General features: G+C 32.8%; 1 long non-coding RNA gene across 1 annotated transcript in view; it reads left to right on the top strand.

The window, feature by feature from the left end:
* Nucleotides 1-9570: 9570 nt before the first annotated feature.
* LOC111087624 overlaps nt 9571-27500 on the top strand; it is a 27760-nt gene continuing 9830 nt past the window's right edge. Inside the window, exon 1 of the long non-coding RNA XR_002612287.1 lies at nt 9571-9653. This is a non-coding gene — a long non-coding RNA (uncharacterized LOC111087624). The remainder of the gene's footprint in view (nt 9654-27500) is intronic.

The following is a 27500-nucleotide window of genomic DNA, read 5'->3' as shown; positions in this document are numbered from 1 at the left end:
AGTACGACAGGCATAATGATGGTCTAGGCGCTATATATATATATATATATCATCAATTTTCGTGCGTAACGACTGTTATGGTGTGAGGTATGTCACATTAAGCAAGTGAATTGCAATTATTATTAATTATATTTTTATATTTAAGTCAATTACAAATGAGATTTTTAGGGTAAGTATTAATAACACAACATCATTATTATTATTGTTGAAAGAGTTCTCCAATTTTGTGGAATGTGAGTTTAAACCATTAGTAAGTCATGTTTCAACACAATGGTTAAACTTTAAATACTATAAAACTGGATTGCATTATTATCGTATTTCCCTAGCATAGTAGATGCATCTGAACTGATCAAAACTATTGCAGAAGATAATACAAAAGCAAACAAATGGAGTCCTACCTGTTGTTAGTTTTAGATGTGCTGAATGATCTCACAACCAGCATAAAGTATCTTGAGAAAAATTCCAAAGGCGTAACAAATTGTGAATTGACTGATATCATGAACAAACTTAAAAACACTCTTATTTCCAGGAATCCAGAATCATACTATGGATTTTTTACAGGTAACAACTATAAGATAACTTACTGAGCAGCATATAACAAAATGTCTGAATGATTTGGATTGCAATTTAACCATTGCCAAAAGTTACTTGTCAAAATGGTGCACAGATTCTGAATACGTCAAACTATTGAAGATTCTTGAACTTCTGTAAGAGTTTTTCCAGTTACAGAAAGTTTCTCTAGTTTAAATAATGTGGTTGATAATCTGTGAAATAACAGGAAATTAATTCAACACTGATAAGCTAACAAATATGAAAAAAAAAGTTTCTATTTTAAAAAATGTTCCCATACCAAGTACATATTATTTTCCTTTTTTTCGATGTCCAATGTTGATCTTGAAAGAATATTTTCCTTAATGGATGGTAAATGGAATTTTGTGAGTAACAGAGTTGCAGCAGCAGTGGACACATTTATAAGACCGTACATGTGTTGTTGTGTATGAAATGAAAAGGTTGTTAATGCTATCAGAAATACTAAGATGTTCTTATAAGTTTTAAACGATATAATTCGATGTTTTGTAAGTTTTAGAACTCGTACCGGAAACATAAGTTTCTGTTTTTCGCTAAGTTACTCAAGTGAAAGGTGGTTATCTTACTCTCACCTGGACGTTAAGTTTCCTTGTTTGTTTTAAGTCACTATGATCATGCTCAGAGCAAGCATGGAGGAGATTCTACAACACTTCATTTGTTGACAAACAACATGGGATATTCTGGAGTGAAAACTGTTACTATACGTAGTGTGTTTGTGGGATATTCTGGAGTGAAAACTGTTATTATACGTAGTGTGGTTGTGGGATATTCTGGTGTAAAGACTGTTACTATACGTAGTGTGTTTGTGGGATATTCTGGAGTGAAAACTGTTACTATACGTAGTGTGGTTGTGGGATATTCTGGTGTAAAGACTGTTACTATACGTAGTGTGTTTATGGGATATTCTGGAGTGAAAACTGTTACTATACGTAGTGTGGTTGTGGGATATTCTAGAGTAAAGACTGTTACTATACGTAGTGTGGTTGTGGGATATTCTGGAGTGAAAACTGTTATTATACGTAGTGTGGTTGTGGGATATTCTGGAGTGAAAACTGTTATTATACGTAGTGTGGTTGTGGGATATTCTGGAGTGAAAACTGTTACTATGCGTGTTGTGTTTGTGGGATATTCTGGAGTGAAAACTGTTACTATACGTAGTGTGGTTCAGTGCAGTAGTGAAACAATATGGTACTTATAGAGCACGAATTTAAACAGAGACAATACCTGGACAGCAAGTCATTCGGTACTTTATGTAATAATTTTCTATTTTATTCAGTTGTTTCTTCACCCGAGTTCTAACTGTTTGAAGATCCCGATGCACATTGAATTCTGACACCATCCTGTTTCATAATTCTCAGAGTTTCTATAATGATAACGAACAGGCCAATTTTGATAATATTTTACGTAATTCAAACACTAACTCAAACAATGAAATCTTTCAACTAAATTTGCAATGTATAATCACAAAAATATCATTTGTAAATATTCATTATTGTAGTAATAATATGACATGTTTCTGTACAACAATTCGTATTCTGAGACTCGAACGTTTCCCATGTAAGTATATATTGTTTATTGTCACAGCTTAAGTGTTTGGTTTGTTGTAACTGTATATGGAAAAAAATGCAAAATCGTTAAAGAACGCATTTATTTATTTACATATATAAGTTACTTATAGGAAGTTTATGATAATTATTAATACAACCAGTTTAACAACGTCCCCTCTAGTCACGGAGAGTGGTTTAAGTCCATCGCGGGCTTACGGCAAGAGAAAACACAGACATATGTAAGAGAAATATAAATGGAAACTGGAAATAGAATGTTCACTTTTTGATAGATAGATACCTCCAAAAGAAAGAAAAGACAGGCACACGGATAGGTAAATATATGAAGAGAAACAAAGATATATAACGAGAGATAGACAAAAATGGGCAGAAAACATATAAAATATACGTCTAGACACATCAGTAAGTGAACTGATAGAAAGCAGTAAGACAGACAGAAATATAAAAATATAACGTTAGTTAGATTGATAGATAAGTAAGGAAATCTGAAACAAAAACAAATAGGTGGGAAATAGAAAAGCTGATAACTAGATGGATAGATACACACGTTTTATTTGTTTGTTTTGAATTTCGCGCAAAGTTACACGAGGGCTATCTGTACTAGCCATCCCTAATTTAGCAGTGAAAGACTAGAGGAAAGGCAGCTAGTTATCACCACCCACCGCCAACTCTTGGGCCACTCTTTTACCAACTAATAGTGGGATTGACCGTCACATTATAACGCCCCTACAGCTGAAAGCGTGAGATACAAAAGAAAACTAATTATAAATACTGATAAGGATACATATAGAACCTTATGTTTTTCATGCCTGATATATGTTGCGTTCTATAAATTCACATCGACAGTGTGAATTTTACTGAACAGTAACCACCAACTGTTTTCAGAACAATTTGGAAAGAGGGCTCTAAGTTGAAAATATTAAAAGGGAATTGGAGAGGTTGTAAACCTCTAATCGTACTTGGTGGGCACTACTGGTTTTGTAAGCTCGAAGTTTAGCCAGTGTATTTACTCTAGTCGAGACTGTTATTGAAGATATGCATTGTGAACTTTGTATCCGTGTTTGGGTTGATCATTTGCTTTAAACCAGTTCCAAAGTTCTTTTCCTTTATCATGTGCTCATCTTACATCTCAGCGCAGTTCTAGGGTTTTTCATAACTTATTTTTGTAAATATCCACAAACGTTTAGATTCGGGAAAACACGAGCTTATACATGAGATTGCATACATATATCTACAATCATTAAAGTTTATCGAAATGTTTGGGCACAAGGTAAAAGATAATTTTTCAAATCTATAAATTTAATTTCCTGTTCATGAGCCAAAAAATCAAACTAAACTCTAGATCATCAAACTCATAAATTTGAAATATAATTTAAACTCTAAGTTATAAAGTTCATGAGACTTAAACCAAACTAAAACCTAGATTAACAAACTTATAAGTTTGGAAAACAGACTAAAATCTAGACTAAAAAACTCATGAAGCTGAAACACAGACTAAAATCTAGATTAACAGCTTTATGTAACTGAAACACAGACTATAATCCAGACTAACAAACCCATGAAGCTGAAACACAGACTAAAATTTAGACCGACAAACCCATGAAGCTGAAACACAGACTAAAATCTAGACTGACAAACCCATGAAGCTGAAACGCAGACTAAAATCTAGACTAAGAAACCCATGAAACTGAAACACGGATTAAAGTCTAGATTAACAAACTCGTGTAGTTGAAACACAGACTGAAATCTAGATTAACAAACTCATGAAGTTGAAACACAGACTAAAATATAGACTAATAAACTCGGGAAGCTGAAACACAGACTAAAATCTAGATTAACAAACTTATGAAGCTGAAACACAGACTGAAATATAGATTAACAAACTTATGAAGCTGAAACACAGACTAAAATCTAGACTAACAAACTTATGAAACTGAAATACAGACTAAATTCTAGGTTAAACTCATGAAGCTGATAAAGTGAAATCTTATGTTATGAAGAACCTTTCATACTCTGACTCAATCACGAATTGGTAATGGAAAAGACTGATAACTTGAATATGCTGTCTCTGTCCATTTTGACCTGGCTGATAAGGAAGAAGTAACTGATAATACTTATTTGGGTGGTAATAAAATTCCACAGAGAGTGGCTACGAGTTTTTAAAACAAAAGGACTGGGTGATTGACTTCTACTGTGAATATGGCTGATGATCTTAACTGAAAATCTTAGAACATTAACAGCTGGAAGTATTGGTTGTAATAGTTAGAAGTTCTGACGCAAAGAGGTTTTGGGATGCTTGCTTTCTGAGCACCCACGTGAAACTATTTTGTGCCTAGTTTCAGCTGTTTACTCAAGAAGTATATATGTATGTAAATGTGTGATCTTGTTTACGTGCAACAGCATGCCTTCAGATATGAACGTGTATTTCAGATTACAGTGAAAAGTTATGCTCTAAATGACTAAGAAATATGTGGGCTATTCTAAATCATAATGAAAAAGTTATTTTACTACTTCTCATACTGGGTTTCTTCATTTGGTCTGTGTAATGATGGTGAACAAGATTCTGTGTTAGTGAATTGCAGTGAAATGGTTGAGTTTCATGAATTTAACTTGAAATGATTATTCTTCATAATATTAATCAATAGAGTTGATTTTCTCAACTAACAGATGGCAGCAAAGCAGCTTTTGTGTTTGCCGTTTATTTGTTATATGCCATACTGTTTTAACACATAATCCATATAAATATGTACACTAATAAAATATGGAATATTGTGATGTATATTTATGTATACATGTGAATATACGTGTATCTGTGTTTGTGACATATTGATTCATATATACTGCATCACATAAGTATGTGCGCAAGACATCAGACAACAACGGAGCTTAATCATAGTGTTAATCGAATGAAACAGATGTGTTTTTTTTGATTTGCTGATAAGGACATGTTACAGGATTCTGTTTTTCTCTACAAGTTACACTTTGTGTCCCCGTTCATTGTCAACTGTTATATAGCTTCAGGTGTGTAGGTAATCCAGATATACAACTTAATAATAATAATATAACTACTAATTTATCTTCAAGTTATAATAATGTTAATATAATGGTTTCCTAGAATCAAAGAGTAGCGGCTGGCACTTGTGAGAGTTTCCAACCACATTTCAGCTGAGCAACGTGTGAGTTTTTACTTGGGTTACTCATTGTTCCTTCCCCAATAAATCCAGGACTCTGCTACCCTCAACCACACATTGATAAGAGATTATGTATACTTGAACTAGCAGCCAACTGAGCCACCAAGAGTTGCCTCAATGCAACAACCCAGCATGGGGCATGGTTATCTCATTCTAATAACCGTAAAAAAAAACATGAATGGATTAGGTCATTCATAAGTGTTAGGTTAACCACACTCTCTGGTATAGGATATATGCGTGTATCACTGCTAAAGAAATCGGATATATTGTTTTATTACTTTCGCATACTGTTCGGAACCTTTTCGGAAAATATTTGATTGTGACCAAACAACCTAGACATTTAATTTTATGTAGGTAGTTGAACTTTTGACTTATCAGAAGTTGAGTTTGAACAGCCCTTTCGATAGTGACCTCTGAAATAAAATGATACGTTTTGGTCACTCTGTTTAGCTTTCGTTCCTTTCTTTAACTCCGTATTTTCTGATTAAACAGTCAAGATGAAAATCAAATTTGCAAGTTTGCTCTGGAAGATAATGGAGAAGTGGATTCAACAATCGTTTTCTCTTACTCAGTCTATTCTAGAAATGTCAGTGACCAAATTTCCACAACTGATAACTATGAAGCCACCTTCCATATCTGCTGTGCTCTCCACTCCATCTTCAGCGACAGTTTAATGTGAGAACCCACTGGTTTCTCTGCCATGATGGCTATATCAACACCATCAACAGCTATAGTCCTGGGTGAGAAACAAAGATATCCGAAATAATTTCTTTCCACATCATTGTATATATGAAAAAACACAAAGAAAACAACGTGCACCGACGGTTCCAAAACAAATAATTTATAGGGTTGAAAGAAAATAAACCAATGTCATCTTCTCTGCTTCTAGCAACCATAGTAGCTGTAGTAATGAAAGCTCCACCAGCAGTTATATGCTCCATTTTTCCATATCCTCTCCTTTAACACCACAGAACCTGATCAAATGAAAGAATCATCGTCAGGCCCAGGTTTCAAAGTGGGCTGATGACTTGTGTTTGGTCCAGAAATCAGAAGACATATAAAAATGAGGCTACAACTTCGGTGTAGATGGTGCAAGAAAGATCCACCAGCTGAAAATTCGACTGACCAATATGAAAGAGTCTGAAGCAAGTAAAGTCCATGATGAAGACCATGTTGGTAGAAATGAAAATACTTTTCAGTGCAGTACAGAGTCTAATGTCTTTCTCCTTTTTGTAAAAAAGTGCACGTGTACATATTTTGTAAAATAGAGGTCTCTGAGTACATACACACGTCATATTCCAATTATATTTTCCCTCCCTTGCCATACAATTTTTATTGAACAACGTTGTAAAGATTCAAAGGTATTATATTTTTTGTTATAATTTTTCTTTATATTTTATGCCTTTTTATGTGTATATTTTGAATAATTGTATTAATAGTTTTTGCAACTACAAAATATCATCCACTTGGATCATATTTTAATCTAAAGTTTAAATTTAGTACCTTCGATATTTTTAATTCCAATACTTGGTTTCCTTTCAACAGATTTTGCTGGATTTTACATCATAAATATTCAGAGTGCTGAAGAATGAAGTCTTATGAAACCTGTTTGATCCGATTAGAACAGTTTTTTTTTCTATTTAAAGAGTCAGGAGAGTTTTATTGTGTTATCAACGCATTTCTATACATATGTGTGTGTATATTTCAACATATAAATGTTGTCTAAAATAGTGAAATAGTAGTTTTGTATATTTTCATTAGTCTTTTTATTTATCGTTCAATGAATTCACCCAGCTTTGAGCTGCACTAATCCTACCCTTAGGAACAGTCACACATATCCAAAGACATGACTGTTTTTACACCTGGTTGAGTAGCTAGATAATCCTTTTGAATGGGTCTTAATGTGCTTCGAGCATGTTAGTCATGTGTGAAAATAAAGTTGTTGAAAAATCTGGTTTTCCCTTTTCTGTTAATAAGACTTGCCTACTATCATAGGTGACTTGATAGTCTGAGAAGTATAGCAGATTTTAGAGTTTGTAATATAACTCCAAGCAAAATTAAAAGTTTGATAATATTATCAGGTGTTTGTACAGTGTAGTTTTCTGGAAGGTATTGCCTTTAGTTATGATAAACAAAACAGTCTAGCTGGCCTGAAAAACAATATTTTTTTCACCACAAATCATATAGCTTTTTCATCATTTTGGCAAAAAAAAAGTTTTCTTTATTGAACATTTTTGATGTGTTATCTTCCTTTCTCATCGGGCTAACCTTATCCACTCTTTGTAACGCACAACTTACATTATTTTGAGGTTTCATAACTTACCCGTTGACTGAAGTTCAACTTTACAATACCACAATTCTAGGTTGTGAACTTACAAAGTTGAAGAACAAATAATTCTAACTCTAGCAGATGGAAAACTTCTAAAGAAGAAATTATTAATTCATAGGGCTGACAAGATAGCTAACATCTATGTTTTGTAACCATGGGCGTCCGCAGGGGAGGGGAGGCAAGAGGAGCCACTTGCCCTCACCTGGAAAATGAGAAATATAATTATTTCTTTATTTACAACATATGTGAATGAATTTCTTATTCAATTCACAATTTCACCCTCTGAATACATACACACGTCATATTCCAATTATATTTTCCCTCCCTTACCATAAATTTTTAATGGAACAACGTTTTAAAGATTCGTATGGTTAGTGTTCCTAACCATGAGGCCGAAAAGATAGCTGACATCTACGTTGTGTAACAATGAGGCTTAACGAAACAAAAAATAACTAAAGCGTATAATACTTTTTCTTGTTCGTGACCAAATAAATAACTAGAATCTATATTGTATAGATTGTAGCAGTGAAAGATGAGTAGTTTAACTCAGAGGACTGGAGAAGCAGCTAAAGAGCACAGGTTGCCCATTTGATAACAGAGAAAGATATAATAAAGTGTAAATTTTCTTATCCAAAAAGCCGAAAAACAGCTCAAGTATGTGTTATATACTAATAATTATATGTGAAGTCCAGTCTGTCATTCGATTTACCACTTGTCATTGAGTTATATCGGGTTATGGGAATTACACCTTTCATCAATAACTCTAGACAAGAGCACCATACAGTGGTGGAGAATATATTATTCTTGGAATTCTTATACATAAATTCATGTGTGTTATATAATTTGTGAAGGTGAATAACAACTAAATTTAAGATCAAGTAACTTATAGAATAACAGCTTAAGTTGTTTGAAGACAAGGAAAACTGACAGTTATTTAATTAGCTGAATCGTATATATATATCTAACACGTGGGGGGTGAATTTTAAATGACCTTACTCATAAAGCTGTCCGAGTAACTACTTTTAAAATATTTTATTCATCAATGTTATACAGTAGCTGAATTGTAAGTTGTCTTCCCATAGATAGAATAGTTTATTCTTAAGATATTTAACTCTTAAAACCGATAGAAGAGCTGATTGCAACTTGCTTCACTCATAGAACTCTTAGAGCAACTGCATTTTAAGTTGTCTTATTACTCATAGTGCTCATAGAGTAGTTCTGCTCTAACAGTTCCATGAGTTAAATATCTTAAGAGTTATCTGCAATGGGAATTCTGCATTTTAAGTTGTCAAGCTTATAGAATTAATAATTGAAGCATTAATATTCTTTCTGAAGTTGGAAAAGGATCGGCTTGTTGTGTTCGTCGTGCAAAGCTACACAATGGGCTATCTACACTCTGTTCACCGAAAGGAATTGAACCCCGGATGTTTAGCAGTGTAAGTCCATAAACTTACCGCTGCCCCCCCCCCCCGGGACAATCGACTTATTTGCTTTACTTAGTTTAAAGCAATGTTACAAAAGGAGTGTTATTAAACTCAATATTTCTCTCAGTGAAATATTAAGACAATCAAGTCGATATTTGTTTTAGATATATTTAAGAAATACAATAGTTTGAAGCAATTTACCACAACCTTATAATCTACAGATTATAGTACACCGTTATTTTAATGAAAGATATTATCTAAACCCGGATTTCACACCAAACATTTTGTCTGGTAAAAATTGTTTTAAAAATAGCATTGTGATTTCGCTTTCTGAAATATAGCGTATGTGCTCTTGCACTTTCAGCGCAACGCCTTTACCGTGACGTACACGGCTATCTAATGATGAAATCATCTTACATCACGCCACGGAAACTCGGCGTGCTTTTCAAACAACGCGTCTAGTTTGTCGGGCGATGAGACACTACAAAGTATTCTACCACTGTGTTTACTGCTTTATCCTTCTCCAAATATATGGTGGAAGTCACGTATTACCAAGGTGACGTACACTTAGCATGTTACTATTACCTTAGAAATAATCGAGTATATTTAAATTAACATTTAAAACAGATATAAATAAAACTTCAAAATTGACCTTTTTATTCAGAACACAACTTTATAGTAAGATGAACCACATAGTAGGAAGGGGAGGGGTATGTGTTATCTGATTCTGGTCATAATTTCTTAGAACTTATTGTCTAAAATAATCAGAAAAGATTACTTTGCTGTATTGGATGTTACTTAATTTGATATAAATAGACTAATGTATAGAGTTAAAGTGACAATTTTGGCAAGCAAAAAAACAGTTAAGAATGAATGATAGGCAGAGTTATAAATCTGCCTTTATTTCAGAAAAACTTTTCTAAAAAGTGATAATAAAACTAAGTTCAAATGTGGATCTCATAAACTAGAATAATATATTTCCCCGTGAGACTCTCTATTGCTCGTTTATTAACTGTAGTATACTAACAAAATAAGCACCAAATAGAACTAGAGTAAGTTTTTGTTAGTGTGACTATACTACTCAGATTAAATCATTTATACAGATCACTGCTCCCCAAACCCTGCAGAACTTTCTGTTAAGTGTGATTATACACCACCTGAGGCTAGATTCTGTATGTAGAGTGTTATTCTATCAAAATACCACAGTAGAACTCCAGTAACTTTCTGTTAAGTGTGATTATACACCTCAGGCTAGCTCCTGTATGTAGTATTATTCTAACAGGATACCATAGTAGAACTGCATTAGTTAAGTGTGATTATACACCACCTCAGACTAGATCCTGTATGTAGAGTGTTATTCTAACAAGATACCACAGTAGAACTCCAGAAACTTTCTATTAAGTGTGATTATACACCTCAGGCTAAATCCTGTATGTAAACTGTTATTCTAACAAGATACCACAGTAGAACTTCAGTAACTTTCTGTTAAGTGGGATTATACACCACCTCAGGCTAGATCCTATATGTAAACTGTTATTCTAACAAGATACCACAGTAGAACTCCAGAAACTTTGTATTAAGTGTGATTATACACCTCAGGCTAAATCCTGTATGTTGTGGTATCTTGTTAGAATAACAGTTTACATATAGGATCTAGCCTGAGGTGGTGTATAATCCCACTTAACAGAAAGTTACTGAAATTCTACTGTGGTATCTTGTTAGAATAACAGTTTATAGAACTACAGTAAATTTCTGTTAAGTGTGATTATACACCTCAGGCTAGATCCTGTGTGTAAACTGTTATTCTAACAAGATACCACAGTAGAACTCCAGTAAATTTCTATTAAGTGTGATTATACACCTCAGGCTAGATCCTGTATGTAGAGTGTTATTCTAACAAGATACCACAGTAGAACTTCGGTAACTTTCTATTAAGTGTGATTATACACCTCAGGCTAGATCCTGTATGTAGAGTGTTATTCTAACAAGATACCACAGTAAAACTTCGGTAACTTTCTATTAAGTGTGATTATACACCTCAGACTAGATCCTGTATGAAGAATGTTATTCTAACAAGATACTACAGTAGAACTTCAGTAACTTTCTATTAAGTGTGATTATACAACTTAGGCTTGATCCTGTATGTAGAGTGTTATTCTAACAAGATACCACAGTAGAACTCCAGTAACTTTCTATTAAGTGTGATTATACACCTTAGGCTAGATCCTGTATGTAAACTGTTATTCTAACAAGATACCACAGTAGAACTCCAGTAACTTTCTATTAAGTGTGATTATACACCTCAGGCTTGATCCTGTATGTAGAGTGATATTCTAACAAGACATCACAGGAGAACTCCACTAGCTTTCTGCTAAGTGTGATTATACAAAATTAATAACTCAAAGCCTCTTTATAACATTTTATCTGTGATGTATGTTCAGTTGTTCGATATAACGCCTGGACAGTTCCAGCATCAAAACTTTTAAAGGTTTAAAAGTTTTATTGTTGACTTTTTATTTCCACGAATTATATTAACTTGCGAGTTCAAAGTACATTTTCAGCATATTCCTATATCTGGTCAAGTCTGATAAGCTGTTTAGAAAACAATGAATATATATATATATATCAAGTGCATCATATTGCTTTTATGGAGACAATTATCATAAATAGTCCATTCCATCAACAGAGAAACCTACATTAAAACATTAATAGTAACAAATAATAGATTTAACTAACTATTTTAGACCTATTATATTTTTAAACATTACATTCTGTATCTAATTCCTTAGGGATTTTAATGAATAAGAAAACTGTATAATATTAGTATTTCAACCAAAGTATATTCGTTATATTCATTGGCGACGATACGTTTCGCTCAATCCGAAGCTCTTCAGGCTGGTTATAAACGTTTACTTTTGAATAATATCTTTCAGGCAGTTTCAAAAGAAAACTCTTTCGGTTTGGAACGAAACCAATTAATTGTGATATCTTTGAATTATCTCTGTATCATATGAACATTATAACTTCAAACTATAGTATGCCTATATCATTTTAAACTTTAAGTACTGTATAGTGACCGTTTCAATCGAGAATATTACTGTATGGACTCTTTTTACATTTCGTGAAATAATATATGTTATGAATTTCACTCATTATTTATGAACGACTTGCAAATTAACAATGTCTTGCTCGAACGTTTTAATTTGCGAGTAGTAAACGTATTAACACAAAATATATATTTTGTGTGAATTATTTATGTAGTTATGTAGTAAAAGGGTGTGGTAATTTATTCCTGCTTCCTGTAAATATTATTTCATTTTGGATTATTTAATCTAATCAAATTACCTAATGAATGTCCCTATATTTCGTTTCAGTACCTTGAATACTGTTGAAGTTTCGTTAAAATAATACACCTCGTCTAACTTCTCTTGCTGTGCTAAAAACAAATATAGTTTTTAATTGTTTATACTTATGTACATAGAAGTTTTGTCTCTCAGATGACGTGTCTTGTGATTAATATATATTTTATTCCAAATATATCATTACTGATCAGTAAACTGAAAAAAAACAGGGGAATAGAGGAAGACGTTTTGAAAGTCTTCCGTTTTTTGTCTTCAGGTTCTGTCGAAAGAAGAAAGACTTTCAAAATGTCGTTTTCTACACTCGCGCTTTTTTACAACAGGCGGCCCGGCATGGCTAGGTGGTTAGGATGCTCGACTCGCAATCTGCGGGTCGCGGGTTCGAATTCCCTTCACACCAAACATGCTTGCCCTTTCAGCCGTGGGGGCGTTATAAAGTGACGGTCAATCCCACTATTCGTTGGTAAAATAATAGCCCAAGAGTTGGCGGTGGGCGGTGATGATTAGCTGCCTTCCCTCTAGTCTTACACTGCTAAGTTAGGGACGGCTAGCGCAGATAGCCCTCGTGTAGCTTTGCGCGCAATCCATGACAAACAAACAAACATTTACAACAGGCAGTTAGTGTCCATTCCAGGTTACTCATCATGTGCTTAAACAATATATCATAGAATATCTGTTACTACTCTTTCAGTTTTTCTCTTCATTCAAGTACTGCCTCCTATTGAACACATTATGCAATTTATTCATATTTATTTTGAAATAAAACACATTGTGAATTATCGCTACCTCTGTTTTTTATGTATGATATATATAAATATATTCCACTTTATTGTTAACTAGTAGATGGCGCTTTGAGCATCGCAAATTGAGCTTCTTTCGAGGAGGTGCGATCATTACAAAGCTTATTGAGGAACGCCTCTTTCTCGTGCTCTTTATCACTTATAAGCCGCCATTTTGGTTACATTACCTTACCCTTCAAGCTTGATTGTCTCATATAAACTAAAAATAGTATTAGATAAGTTTCTAATTATGAACTTTATACACCTTATAATTAATCATAACTAACGCAGAAGTTGTTCCTTATAGGAATAAAGTGTTTGTATAGTTTAATTTTAAGAGTGTTTATATGGATTAGAAATAAAGATTAATTTGTTGAATAATTATTGTTATTACGTTATATAGATTGATACTGCTTGAGTTTACTTGACTTAGTTAATATGTTATACAGCTGATATTTACTTTTAAGATGTGTAATGTTCAATATTATATTCACACTACAGTTCCGAGTTTATTTGTTTCTTTATGAGGTAGATTTTATTATAAAATTAGCTGAAAATGCAATAACTAACCCTCTTCATATTTTTTTCAAGCTTTAAAGAAAAAAACAAAATAGTGTTTATAGTTCTTACATCATTCCACAACTCACAAAAACATTAAAATAATTAGTAAAATTTAAATGATTCCCAAGGAGCTATACAAATTCTTCGTGCAATCAGTGGAAATTAAAATAAGTCGTTGGTTTCCAACTTGACAATTTGTATAAAATAAATCCTCTTCATGAAACTAAATTAGCTATTCCTTATATTGACTTGTTACACTTAAAGCTACGGTCCTTGTTTTCCTTGTAAACTCTAAGTAAAGTATCCTACTTTGATATCTCTTTCAACATACAGTTCTTAATTCACGTTTCAACCAAATATTCTAAAAAAGTGTCTGTTAAGCAGTTTTTTTATTATTTTTATATCACACCACGCAGGGTTTTATAACCTCTATTCCATTGACTGTCACTACCACAGATTTATGTATACACTAAATTAAAAAACTTGAAGCTTAATGAAACTTGATCAAAGTGTTTAGAAATATTTAAAAACACACACACACTGGCAGCAAGTGTAGCTTCTTCAGAGTTTACCGATTTTAAGAGACTCTTCGTTTATTTTTCCTACCCATATCTTTGTTAACTTATAAAGTGAATACGATAAAAATGAATGAAAAAATTTCTTCTCGTCACCTGTTGGTTTCGTATCTATTATCAATAGAATAATATTAATATCTTTATACTTGCGTATGAAATTTCAAACATCACGGGTAATCGTTCTACATCCACAATTAGACTAAATAATGTTTGGTGTAAATAACCCAGCAAATAAAAGCGAGATGGTGAGTCAGTTAATATTTAAGTTAGATACAAGCCAGAGATCATTCACAGAGCAAGTAAGTGTCAGAATTCAGCTAGGAATCAGTTGCACACATACAGTATATGTGTTTACATAATCTTTTGTTACCAGTACCTGGAATGACATTGAATCCTGAAACCGTGACGTCACTGTAGTTCACATAGATCTGCAATAAGAAGTGTTAATAACATTTCCACTGATGTTCGTTCACTATTTCAGAGTTTCGTGTAGTATAAAATGAGCGAAGTTACAAGTCAGTAGACATTTCGATCAGACCTTCTCAAGCTTACAAAAACATTGTCATACTTCTAGATAAAAGACGACTTTCTTAGTGAGTTAGATGATATGCGTAGTAATAACTTCACAGTACAGAAAAACACTAAAGAAATCTCTGACTGTAGTATTATGTGTTTAAAGTGTAGTGTATTTCAGCTAATAATGCACATGAACATCAGTGTCATGTATAAAAATGTTATTTTTTCTTTTATCCAACATTTAACAAATGTTACTTTCAAAACTGGAAATGGTATAAAACATCTAAGTGAGCAAAAACATAATTATAATTTTGATACATTATATCAAACAAATGTAAGTTTGAAAGATTGTAAACTGTGCGCTAATTCCCAAAAATACTTAACTGATTGCTAAGTATGAATATATTTCTGAGAAGACGGATTAGAAAGGTGATACACTCGTTTCTAATACACTGTTGCTCATTTCTAGTTTATATTGTGATGATCAAGCTCTTTTTGTTTTTAAACAGAAAACAATTGTTTTCGAGGCCGAGTAGAGGTTTTTTTTAATAACGTCTCTGTACTTTTCAACTGCTATACAAGCATTGCAGAATTATGAGGATTAAAACAACTTGTTATACAAATGATCAGATCAACACCCAAAGAGATAAGTAGTACATAACACTTAATGATCATGTTGATTATAGCAATAGCCTGTGTTTATGGAACTAATATTATTTTTCTTAGCCGAGTTTTACTCTAAAAGGTGTTGTTTGTTTTGTTTTTTTTTATAAATACATATTTAGTATTAAATACAGCTTTAGTTTTTTTACCTAGATTCAATTTCTTTTTTAGACATGAAGATGCATTTGTGTGTGAATAAATAAAATACTCACCAGTTGTTACTCAAATGTGATACGCTTTTAAAGCTTATGTAGCTAACATTCTTCGTCGTAGATACAGCTGGACTGATGAGAGGTGAGACGGCTTGAAACTGATAAAAATACTTAACATAAGTAAATATGTTTCAGTTCGACTCTCGTCTTTCTTTGTTTTAAATCAAACCATTCTTTGGCTCCGTTAACTTGCCACACTAAGATATTACACGTTTTCTCTACCACGTGTCTTACTACATTATAATAAGCTTTGCAGACCCCTTATTTTATGAAGCTATGACGAACTTTATCTATCTTTTATCAGACTAAGCTATCTATGGCTTTCTTTACCATATATTTTGCTAAGCTATGACAAATTTTCTCTAGCTTATATCTTACTAAGCTAGGCTAAGCTTTCTCTATCTTATTTGTACTAAGCTAGGACAAGCTTAGCAAACATTGAGATGTGACAGGTCTTCTCGAGTTCCTAGCTTTCTAAGATATTACAGGTTTCCTCGAGTTCTTAGCTTACTGAGATATGACAGGTTTCCTCGAGTTCTTAGTGCCGAGATATAACAGGTTTCCCAGAATTATTACCTTACTGAGATATGACAGCTTTCCTCGAGTTTTTAGCTTACTGAGATATAACAGGTTTCCCAGAATTATTACCTTACTGAGATATGACAGTTTTCCTCGAGTTTTTAGCTTGCTGAGATATAACAGGTTTCCTCTAAACCTTAGCCACACTAAGTTAAGGCAGGATTTCTTTACTCTCCACCTTGCTGCGATCAAAAATATTTGTGTGTGTGTGTATGTTTACTTACAGTAAATACATTGTCTTATTATATCTCTTATATATAATCCTCTTTTGGACTCAAATATTGTAGTTTGCAAATTTCATTTAAATAAAGCCTTTGGTGAACAGATGTGAAGTAACAGAATAACAATTTTCCTATAAATTTGTATACCAGGTTGAAACGTCGATTTTCTTTAGAAGTCACAGTTCAGTCTTCAAATTGGAATATAAATAAAACAAGCAAACTTCAGCATTTAGCCTGCAAACTAGGAACATAAATAAAACAGGTGAAGATGAAGTTAACCTCTAAACTAGGAACATAAATAAAACAGGTGAAGATGAAGTTAATCTCTAAACTTGGAATGTAGATAAAACAGGCAAAAGTCAGAATCCAGTCTCCAAACTTGGAATATAAATAAAACAAGCAAACTTCAGCATTTAGCCTGCAAATTAGGAACATAAGTAAAACAGGTGAAGATGAAGTTAACCTCTAAACTAGGAACATAAATAAAACAGGTGAAGATGAAGTTAACCTCTAAACTTGGAATGTAGATAAAACAGGCAAAAGTCAGAATCCAGTCTCCAAACTTGGAATATAAATAAAACAAGCAAACTTCAGCATTTAGCCTGCAAATTAGGAACATAAATAAAACAGGTGAAGATGAAGTTAACCTCTAAACTTGGAATGTAGATAAAACAGGCAAAAGTCAGAATCCAGTCTCCAAACTTGGAATATAAATGAAACGGGTAAATCCAGAAATGAGCCTCCAAACTTGGAATATAAATAAAACAGTTCACGATTTTGTGTCATTCTTTTATGCATCTTTTTTTTTTAAACGTGTAGCGTTTCCAAGAAAAATTGAATTTTAGTTTTCAATTAGCGAAAAGATGGTTTTAACGAAGGTTTTCTTATGAAATGGACTACTAAAATATTTAGTATTAATCAGATTAAAGTGGATGAATGAGTTCACGAAGAAAGTATAAATTTTTTTACGAAAATGTATACTGTTTTAGAATGGTATATTAAAGTTCACTTTATAATTGACGTTTCATTTCAAAGTCGCGTGTGTTTGTGTGTTTTCTTGTAGCATCGAGCTATCTTCTGTGTCTACCGAGGGGGAATCGAACCTCTGATTTTAGCGTTATAAATCCGAAGACTTACCGCTGTCCCACCGGGGGACATTTCAAGTAGCTACCAGAAGTTTAACAATCTAAGTTATAATAATAACGTTTAGTTAATAACGAACCTTAAAAACGAAGAAGTTTGAAAGGGTAAAGCCATTTCATTCTCAAAGATCTGATTGGTTTACCTGTTACTTAATTTTATGTGGAATTTAACATGTAGAAATCGTTCAAAAAATTTAGTTTCTTTCTATATAGAGTGTAACAGTCTTGCAAGAGACGAATTTATTTTCCTGCATGGTAATGTTGAATCTCTTAGAAGAACAAATCAGTTGATTCAAACAAACGTGGAAACAAAGTTATGAAGTGAAACACGGCGAATATATCTCTAGATTATTTATTATAGAGTTATCGAAGTGCTGTAACTTTTCAGTGTTTACTTGTATTTGAATATATTATTATGTGTAAACATCCTTATGCACTAGTTTCTACATATTTTAGATTTTGATTGATAAATTTGTATTCATTCCCTCTCACCTAAAACAAAATGGTGCGTGATATAAATTCAACGACGAGATTTGGTATTACCAGTTGAGAAATTAAGCTGGTGACATGAAATGTGTGAACAAACTCCAATCTCAAAAGATGTGCGTTTATATTCACAGAACAACAAACTTGGTTACTGTATAGAAATAATCAAACCAGGTTACTCAGATAATCTTTAAATGCTTGGTATTTTCCTATCACACAACTTACAACAAAAGATTAGATTGTTAATGATAAAGATACTGTGGCATTTTCCTTTTGATTGTCTTATTAAACCAAATAAAGCTTAACAAATAACGTGAAGTGTCTTTCTTTGTAAAATGTGAATGTGAATGTCAGAAGTGTGCATGAACACTGATAAAAGTAATCCTCCGATGAATCGTGTTTAAACAACGCTCTCTTCTTGACTTTGATTTAAAGTTCTTAGATAAAGTAATAAAAGCATGTTAATTTTTTATGACTTTCTTTGTTGGAGATGGAACTAACGAATATTTCGAATTGATATTTCATAAATATTTCAGCTAATTAAGATGAGCTATGGGCCTTTTCAAAAGCTTGGTTTTTATCGCTGTTGATGAACAGGAAGCAGTTTTAAGTCAAATAAATAAGAGAAAAAAATTAGTTTTTGGTCACACCCATGTACATATAAAAATGACTGAGTACTCGAAGTAGAAAGAATGTAATTTGTTTCCTTCGTTACACTCACCTGATGCACGTCTGACAATTAGACCTACTTGTAAATATGTTAAGCATGGCTTCTTCTAGTCTTCACTTGGTTAAGTAACTTTAATTCCAGACTGTGGTCCTGGATGGATAAACCTTTTGTAAAACACTCAACTACGGCTGGCTGGCAGTACAAGAGTTCCACCCTCACTTGGCGAAAATAATGAGTGCTATGTTAGACAATTTTCTCAGGTTTCTCATGGTCTTTTTCGGCAGCGTTCAAGGTCAGTATTACTACATCACAGTTCTCACCGGAAACCAAATCCCAGGACCACTTCAAGTTAGAAAACAAAGGATTAATATTTAACATACTACAATCCAATCAGTCTGCTAAGTTCCAATCACAGATATACATATATATTCATATCTCAAGTGGAGCTTCGAATATCAGAAACAATACTTCATATATATAGCTTTGAGTTTAAAATGAGTTAGCCTACTTTCTAAAATATAATTTTGTAATTAATCCTATGACTAATTTACTATAAGTTTTTTAATCAAATGTAGGTTGTTGAGCTTGAAGTAATCTTTGAGATATATCAAATGAAGCTTATAAAAACCTCTTATGTTCATAACACATGCTTCAAATGTATTTTAAATTATACCATGTTTAATGCAGAATCAGTTCTGTTGTTAAGTTGGCGAAACTTACCTGACGAAAGCTCACGTGATAAAGTAGTTCTTTTGATTGTTCATTTAAACGTGTGCTGACAGAATGTTCCAAAACTGAGAATAGAGAACTGCTTAAAAAGCTATATGAACTGTGGTCGTGATGAAGGTCCTTTCTTTAAAACTTTGATCGAATTTTCTCTGAACAACATATTTTTAAATCACTTGTATATATATGCTATGTAAAGCATCATTTTGGAAACCCTCTAAGTTTGTTTTATATAAAGGCAAGTTATTTCACTTTCTATAAATTTCTGAATATTTGAACGTTAATAGATTAAGTTAGATGTTAGCAGGCAGGAGACAGTAATTTTGTTTGAACTTTTATTGGTAAACTGGTAATCCTCTGTATCTATACACGTGGTTTCATGTGTATTCGTAAGCTCAACGTTACGTGTTTTTTTTGTTTTGTTTTTTGCTTTTTTCAGATACTTTGAGTCTCGCATAACTTTATGGTAAGCTAGAAAGCGTAATGTACAAAGGATTGGTGATACATGTAGAAAATATGGTTGATATCACTCGGCAAGTCAGTTGGCTTAAGCTCCAAGAAGAGAGAATGCCGACAGTTATTTATGTGTTTCATACTGTAACAGAGTAGTGTGACATTATAGCCTTGGTGTGTAACCGGAAATAACTTATACTGGGAGCAATCAATTTTTATTTGCATATAAATATCTAACTTTGTCATTGGTTAGGAACAGCCAATGAAATGTTTTGTAGAGCCAGGAGGTTTGGCAATAAGAGGAGGAGGAAATGCCGAAGATTCCATGTCAAAGGTTTCTGGCTGTTCTCATCATATACCTAGAAAAAAAAACTTTTGTTTTAACAACATGCCAACTCCATATCCATGGTTTACGAGAAAGAAAATTATTAATTAGTATTATTTTAGTTATCAAATGTTATTCTTTCTAGAGAATTCTTGCTATGCGTTCGTGGTAGTTGTTTCATAGTTTGCATATTTCGATGTGATTCACTCACAGCTTAATCTTCCATGCCCATAATTAATGTACCTTAGTTTCTGTAAAAGGTAATTTTGTTATTTCTGTTCATAGAGTTAACGGATTCGTTACTTCTACGTGAACTAACAGAACTAAAACCAGCAGCAAGTAAGAGCGTACTTGGTTAAAATGAGGCAAACATGAGCTTAGAGAGAGAGAGAGAGAGAGCGTAAGAGTATTATTTTATTGAACAAGCAAAACTCTAACTTGTTTTTATAATGATCTATATTATCTATACAGCCCTTTGAACCTAGGGTAATAGGTAAACATATAATACAGCTGAACTGATAAGAATGAACCTTGAAAAGTTTCTAACAAATGATTTCAGATACCAGTTATATATTCAAAGAAAATAACATCACAATTGATTGTCATTCGTCAAACCCGCAATCCATACTCGGGAGATAACACGCGTATTACAAGTTTGGTGGTTTTTTGTTGTTGTTGTTGTTGTTGTTTTGTTTTGTTTTAATGTTGGGTTAAGATTCCTTGATTATAAGAACTATCCTTTCCAATCCCATCTTCCCAAAAATGTTATAGATTTTCAGGAAAATCTTGTTAGACTATATGATATACAGATATATAGAAAAATAGAGAGAAAAATTACTATGATGATGTAATGATCGTCTAAAATCATAAGGCTTTCTCAAGAATTGAAACTGTCAGTAAATAGACAGTTAAGCAAGAGTGTTAAAGTCCCGTTACTGATTAGATTAGTTCATGACTTATCGCATGTAAAGAGTACCCCAAGAGTTGCGGTTGGGGGTGTTGACTAGCTGCGTTCCTTCTAGTCTAACACCTCAAAATTAGGGTGGCTAGCGAGATAGCCCTCGAGCAAATTTGACCAAAAGTTCAACAAAGTTCTTGACTTGTCTTCTCGGGAAAAAAAAAGTCCGTAAGTTTGGAGTTAAGAAATAGAAAGTCAAAGTTACAAACTTATTTCATGTATAACTTTATAAATTATAGTTCTAAAATTTTACAATACGTGAGCTGTAGCATATTCAAGTCAATTACATCGTGTCACATGCTCAAAATCGTGATTATGGGCTTTACGTATTTCTTGTTACCTTGGAACATATGCCGTTAATATCTAGTGCCAATAATATTCCTCGTGTAAGATTATTTTATTTTTTTTCTTCTTTGATGGGACAAATTACACCTGTCTCTTTCGCCCTAGGTTGTCTAAATGGCGGCTCACGAAAGGCTAACCAAACTTTAGAGATAGAAAAAAAAAAAAGCTACCACAGAGCTTATTCCTTTAACTCTGGCCCCCTAGTGGCACAGCGGTATGTCTGCGGACTTACAACGCTAGAAACCGGATTTCGATGCCCGTGGTGGGCAAAGCACAGATAGCCCTTGTGTAGCTTTGTGCATAATCAAAAACAAACAAACAGTCCTTTAACTCTGAGGCTTAGTTGCTTGATATTTGTTACCTATTACTGTATTACTCTGGCGTTTAATATCAATACACTTGAATAACACCATGATACGTTTTTTTTTTCATCAATGAATAGGCAGCGTTCAAAATATTACGTTGCCCACCGCCAGTATATGAAGTTGGGCAACCCTCATCTAACCAATAGTTTAAAAGAATACTAAGACATCTAAGAATAATGATACTAAATAAATAAACAAGTTTTCAATTGGGGACAAACAGCAAAGCCAATTTTTTGATTCACAATAGTTACCAAACTCTGTCTGTTCCTTAACTGTTGTTTATCCTAGGCTATGGTAAAGATAGTAAAATTCTCTACTTCAGAGATTACATTGAACTTTGTTAAAACAAAACTTAGTTTCTTGCTTTTCCTCAGTTAATTCTTTTTCATGGTAGCATGATCGTATAATTACCATCATAAGATCTAAGTAGATATATCCGACTGACAATGAACTAAAACTGGGATTCCTTTAATAAAGAATATTTGTCGAGCTGATTAATGATTGAATAGTATTATCCTCATCATTAAGCCTAACTGAGTCTTCGAACTGATCAACAGTTGAGCAAGTTGATTTTCATTAACAACTCCAGGTCTAAGCCATTCTGGTGACTAGCCTCCTGCGCACGTTACTCGATTAAGCGAATTTTGTATTACATGTTTCTCAAACATAATTGTAATCTATTAGAAAATAGGAATATGAAAGTGATACGTAAAGAACCAAAAAGCATTGTCCATTATTCTCAATCTTAGTATGTGAATCTAACAATATACTTATTTTTTATTGTTTTCATCAGATAAACCTAGCAACATACGGCAATGTGCGTGTTGATAAATTGGTAGGCTTCCTGGAGTTGTTTCCTCACAAGAACGTGACACGTGAACAGCTGCAGGTCTTGTGAAAAATGTCATGTCAAACTGACAGTGGATGAAAGATTTCTTGCTTTTCGTACTTAGCCAAATCAATGTTTGTTAAGAGGGTGTTTTTTTTCTTTAACTGATTTCAAACTCCATGCTTGAAAGAAAAACTAACAAAAAAACATGTAACCTTAGCGATTAGCGTTATATTTCTGTGCTCTGTTTGCTCACTTGTCAGTGTTTTATTACAGGTTATATGATGCAGGTACAACATATGTGTTTTGTCGCCATTTTCAATTTCTGGTGAGAACAACAAGACAACAAACATAACAAATGATTAAGCCTGATCGATTAATTGTTAAGGTGTTGCATCTTTACATTTTTTTCGCAAAAAAAGTTTGCGAACAAAGCGTCAACTCATTTTCTGTACAGTAAAGTCCTGTTAAGAATGCTGAGGGATTAATTGGTAGCACTATTGTTGTTCTGTGCCATAAACCCTGTTATATACCCTGTGAAGAGATAAAAGGACTTCTTATTTGGTACAAAACACACATACATAATTATCTTTTGTTTGTTTGTTCTTAAGTAAAAAGAAAAACAACACAATGGGCTATCTATGCTGTGCCCATCGTGAGTATCGAAACTCGGTTTTTAGCGTTATAAGCCCTCATACTTATTGCTGAGCAACCTAGATCTCACATACATAGACATAGACGTACATATATATATATATATATACACACATACACACTCATATTATATATATATATATACATGTGCATACACCAGATATATAAATGCAAACACACACGCATATATGTATACATACACGCATACATACATATTCGTATATAGTATATGATGATATCACGTGAAATCTACCAACGTTTTTATCAATAAAACGTTGATGCATTCGATTCATCTGTTTTTAAGTGACAATTTATCAGCAATTATTAATAACCCAATTACAATAAAAGGTGTGAGTAGAATTAAAGTTTCATAAAAACTGAAATTAGAAGAAAGTTGAGAATATTTATTAGGCACAAAACAAAGAATAAATTTTAATATATCTATATTTTGTTTGGAATTTAACACTGAATTTTGTAATAAAGAAAAAATTTGTTTGACTTCAGTAAAGCATCTTTTTTGTTTCTTCCCACTTCAAAACTTGTTATGGTTTTTCTGTATTAATAACGTAAAAAGTAAGATATCTTATCAAAAGTTAATTTTTCTTGTTACTTAGTTATAATACAATTTAAGTAACATTAAACCATCCAGTGAGATTCATTAAACAATACTTCAACTATTTGGCAGTAGATGGCGCTCAGAGAGCAAATATGTATAAACTTTTACTAGAAAGTTTATATATGCACTGACTGTATTTTCAAAAATACTGAATTAATCAGTTAAACGTTGACAATATATAAACAGCAAGAATTAAAACTCCTCTAGATATATTACACATTCAACTGTCCAACGATTCCATAGTACACTGTGTACAAACAGCAAGTATTCGATTTTTAATAAACGTTTAATCTGTCATTTAAAGACTAGTAAACATTTCTTTGATGATTTAATTATTAACTTTTTCATCATACTTTTTACATTGTGTTTTAGATATTACTAAACAATACTTAATGATTTGATAGTAGACAGTGCACAAACAAGATGCATTTATATTTTACATAAACTGTAAATGGAAAATTGTAAATACTAATTCAAGTATCTTACAGTAGATAAGGCGCAAACATTATTGTTTTCTACAATATAAACTGAATTTGATAACCATTAAACAATACTCCAAGTATTTGACATCAGGTGATGTAGAAGCAATATGTAATAACATTTTGTGTTTCACAATCATTAAGCATTACTTCAAGTAGTTGATAGTGAGCGGTGTATAATCAACATGTAATACTTCGATGACGAGGAACCCACTTTGAGACTAATAATGGTTGGAGACGGCTTGAATGGGTAATAAAGGAAAACTCGAACCATTATTAACATGTAATAATGTTTTATTACACATTTTGACGATCATTAAGCATTATTTCAAGTATTTGACAGTATATGATGTGTAAACAGCATGTAATAACATTTTAATACACATTTACATAACACTGTTTTGAAGACTTCAACACTACAGCCGCGGTTTTAGCTAACGTACCCACAGGAAATATTTATTGCCATGTCACTAAACATTTTGCATAAACTTATTCTTTAAATCCGTCAAAAGGGAAGAACACTTCAATGTTATAATGTGCAAGTATCCTGTACTAACATTTCATTAAATATTTTACAATAAATTCCTTTCTGACTATCATTAAGTGATTTTAGAGATTAGAACGTACAAACACCATATATGATTTTTTTTCACTGCACATTTCACTTGACATGAACTGGTTTCTAAAAACATCAAATAACACTGGCCAACAAGTTAAAATATTTGTTTGTTTCTTTATTGCGAGAAGGATCCCATTTTTTTTTAAAACTAAAGTTTGGGGACACCTTGAATGGATAGTGAAAGAAACGTTATTACAAATGTACAACCTTTCGATAATCTAATCATAAGATTGTCAAAACGTTGTACATTTGTAATCAAGTTTATTTCATTACCAATTTAAGCCGGCTCTAAACTATATTATCTTTTCTTATAGTATACACGAAGTTTTCAGGGTTCTTAAGAATTTAAACTATACTAAACAGAAATATTATTTACCATTTTATTTTAGTCATAAAAACATATTTGAATTGTAACTGTGACTAGAATCTCTTAGCCAATGATTTTCGCTTATAATTTGTATCAGAGTTTTCTCTCATCAATGTCCAGCAATAATCAGCCTGCATACTGGATTCCACATGCCTTGGTAACGTATTTCCATGACAACAATGTCTTGGTGAAATCTTTCACCACTAACGTCACCAAAGTAGTTCTTCAACTAGCTGTTTGTAATTTGAAACTATCTTACTTCCAAAGAAGTTTTTAGTAACAGCTTTAAAGGTATTCTATAAAGCACGTTCAGTTTCATTCGGAGCTTCAACAAAGTCACTATCATTCATCACTTTTCTGATTTGTCGGAAAAAAAAAACGCATTTTGCCATTACTTATTCTAGGAAATTTTTGTTTGGGATATAGAAATCTTTTACCGTCTTTGTTCATGGCTTTTACGAAATTCTTCACCAATCCCAACTTAATGTGACGATCTTCAGATCAACTAATGGGTCATGGTTGACATTGTTCTGCCCAGTAATCAAACTCTGACGAAGTGACCAGTCTTGAACGGTATAGTGGGAATATCTATCGCGATCATCCCATTTACGAAGGAAATAGCAGTCTTTCGTATATCCAGATTACATACCGAGATGCAGTCCCATGACTTTAAAGTCGCTACAGATGTGCCAGTTGTACTTTGTGTACTCTACATGGCGGAGAGGAAAGTCCATATTTTCGTACGACTCTTCATGTGAACAGCGTGTCCAATGGGAACACATTCGCAACACGCAACAGTACAACCTTTAAACTTAATTTTGACGAGTCAATAAATAGCTGACATTCCAAATTCAAAACCATTATCAAACCATATACATCATTGCAAAATCATAAGTTTTTAATCACAAGGAAAAATTAATACAGGCTTTTCTGACTATTTATGAAGACAGTAATCTGAGTGTCCTTCGCAAGTAAATTCGATTTTTGCAGTCTGGCCCCCAAACAATCTGCTTCACTTTTAGAAAAATTTAAGTCTCTGACGAGATCACTCAGTTCAGCTTGTTGGATTAGAAGTGATTCAGTAGATACAGCTGGTCAAAATTTTTCCATCTGAATCTGTTGACATATCTATGGACTCATTTACAGAAGATAAGTCTTCTAAAGTCCAACTTTCTGGGAACTTCGGTATGTGAAGATCATTGTTATGAGCTACCGACTTCATTGTAGATGGTAAATCTGAGTATTTAATGCTTTTTTGTTCTTAGAAGAAAATCCAAAACACATTAGTCAAGCAAAAGTAGCTGTCTATGAGATGGTCCTTTTGTTCCCTCCAAATCACAGGAATTGCAAAAGGCATTGGCTTATGAGTACCATTCACAGAACCCCTAAAATTGATTGCACAAATTGTACAACAAATGTGTAGAGACCAAATTTTATCTTAATATCCAACTTTACAAGAGAAATTAAAGTTCAAATGCATTTTTTTTTTCACAGATTTAGAAGTAAATTATCCATATGTGTAATTAGGTGCATGGACACATCAACGAACCATGCTGCCTCTTTAAATCTGAAAAACAAATAGAATACTAAAATACTAAAATCAAACATCAACGAACCATGCTGCCTCTTTAAATCTGAAAAATAATAAAATACTAAAATCAAACATTCAGCATAGAAAAAGCTATAAAAGTTATACTAAAAATAACACAAAGGTAAAAATAGTTAAACACTGTCACATATTTTTTTTCAGAGGTCCTATTACCAGTTTGAAAAAAAAATGCTTTGATTCAATGATCTTTCTCAAAATTTGCATCGCTATATACTGCTCTTAATAGAGTTGGTACTAAACTAGCTTCAATATAAAGTAACTTCACTATAACTCTTGATAACTCAACACTTCTTTT

The sequence above is a fragment of the Limulus polyphemus genome, unplaced genomic scaffold, assembly GCF_000517525.1.
Source record: "Limulus polyphemus unplaced genomic scaffold, Limulus_polyphemus-2.1.2 Scaffold73, whole genome shotgun sequence".
Classification (NCBI taxonomy): Eukaryota; Metazoa; Arthropoda; class Merostomata; order Xiphosura; family Limulidae; genus Limulus; species Limulus polyphemus.
The sequence above is the reverse complement of the archived record's forward strand: the minus strand, read 5'-3'. Positions and strand labels throughout refer to the sequence as shown.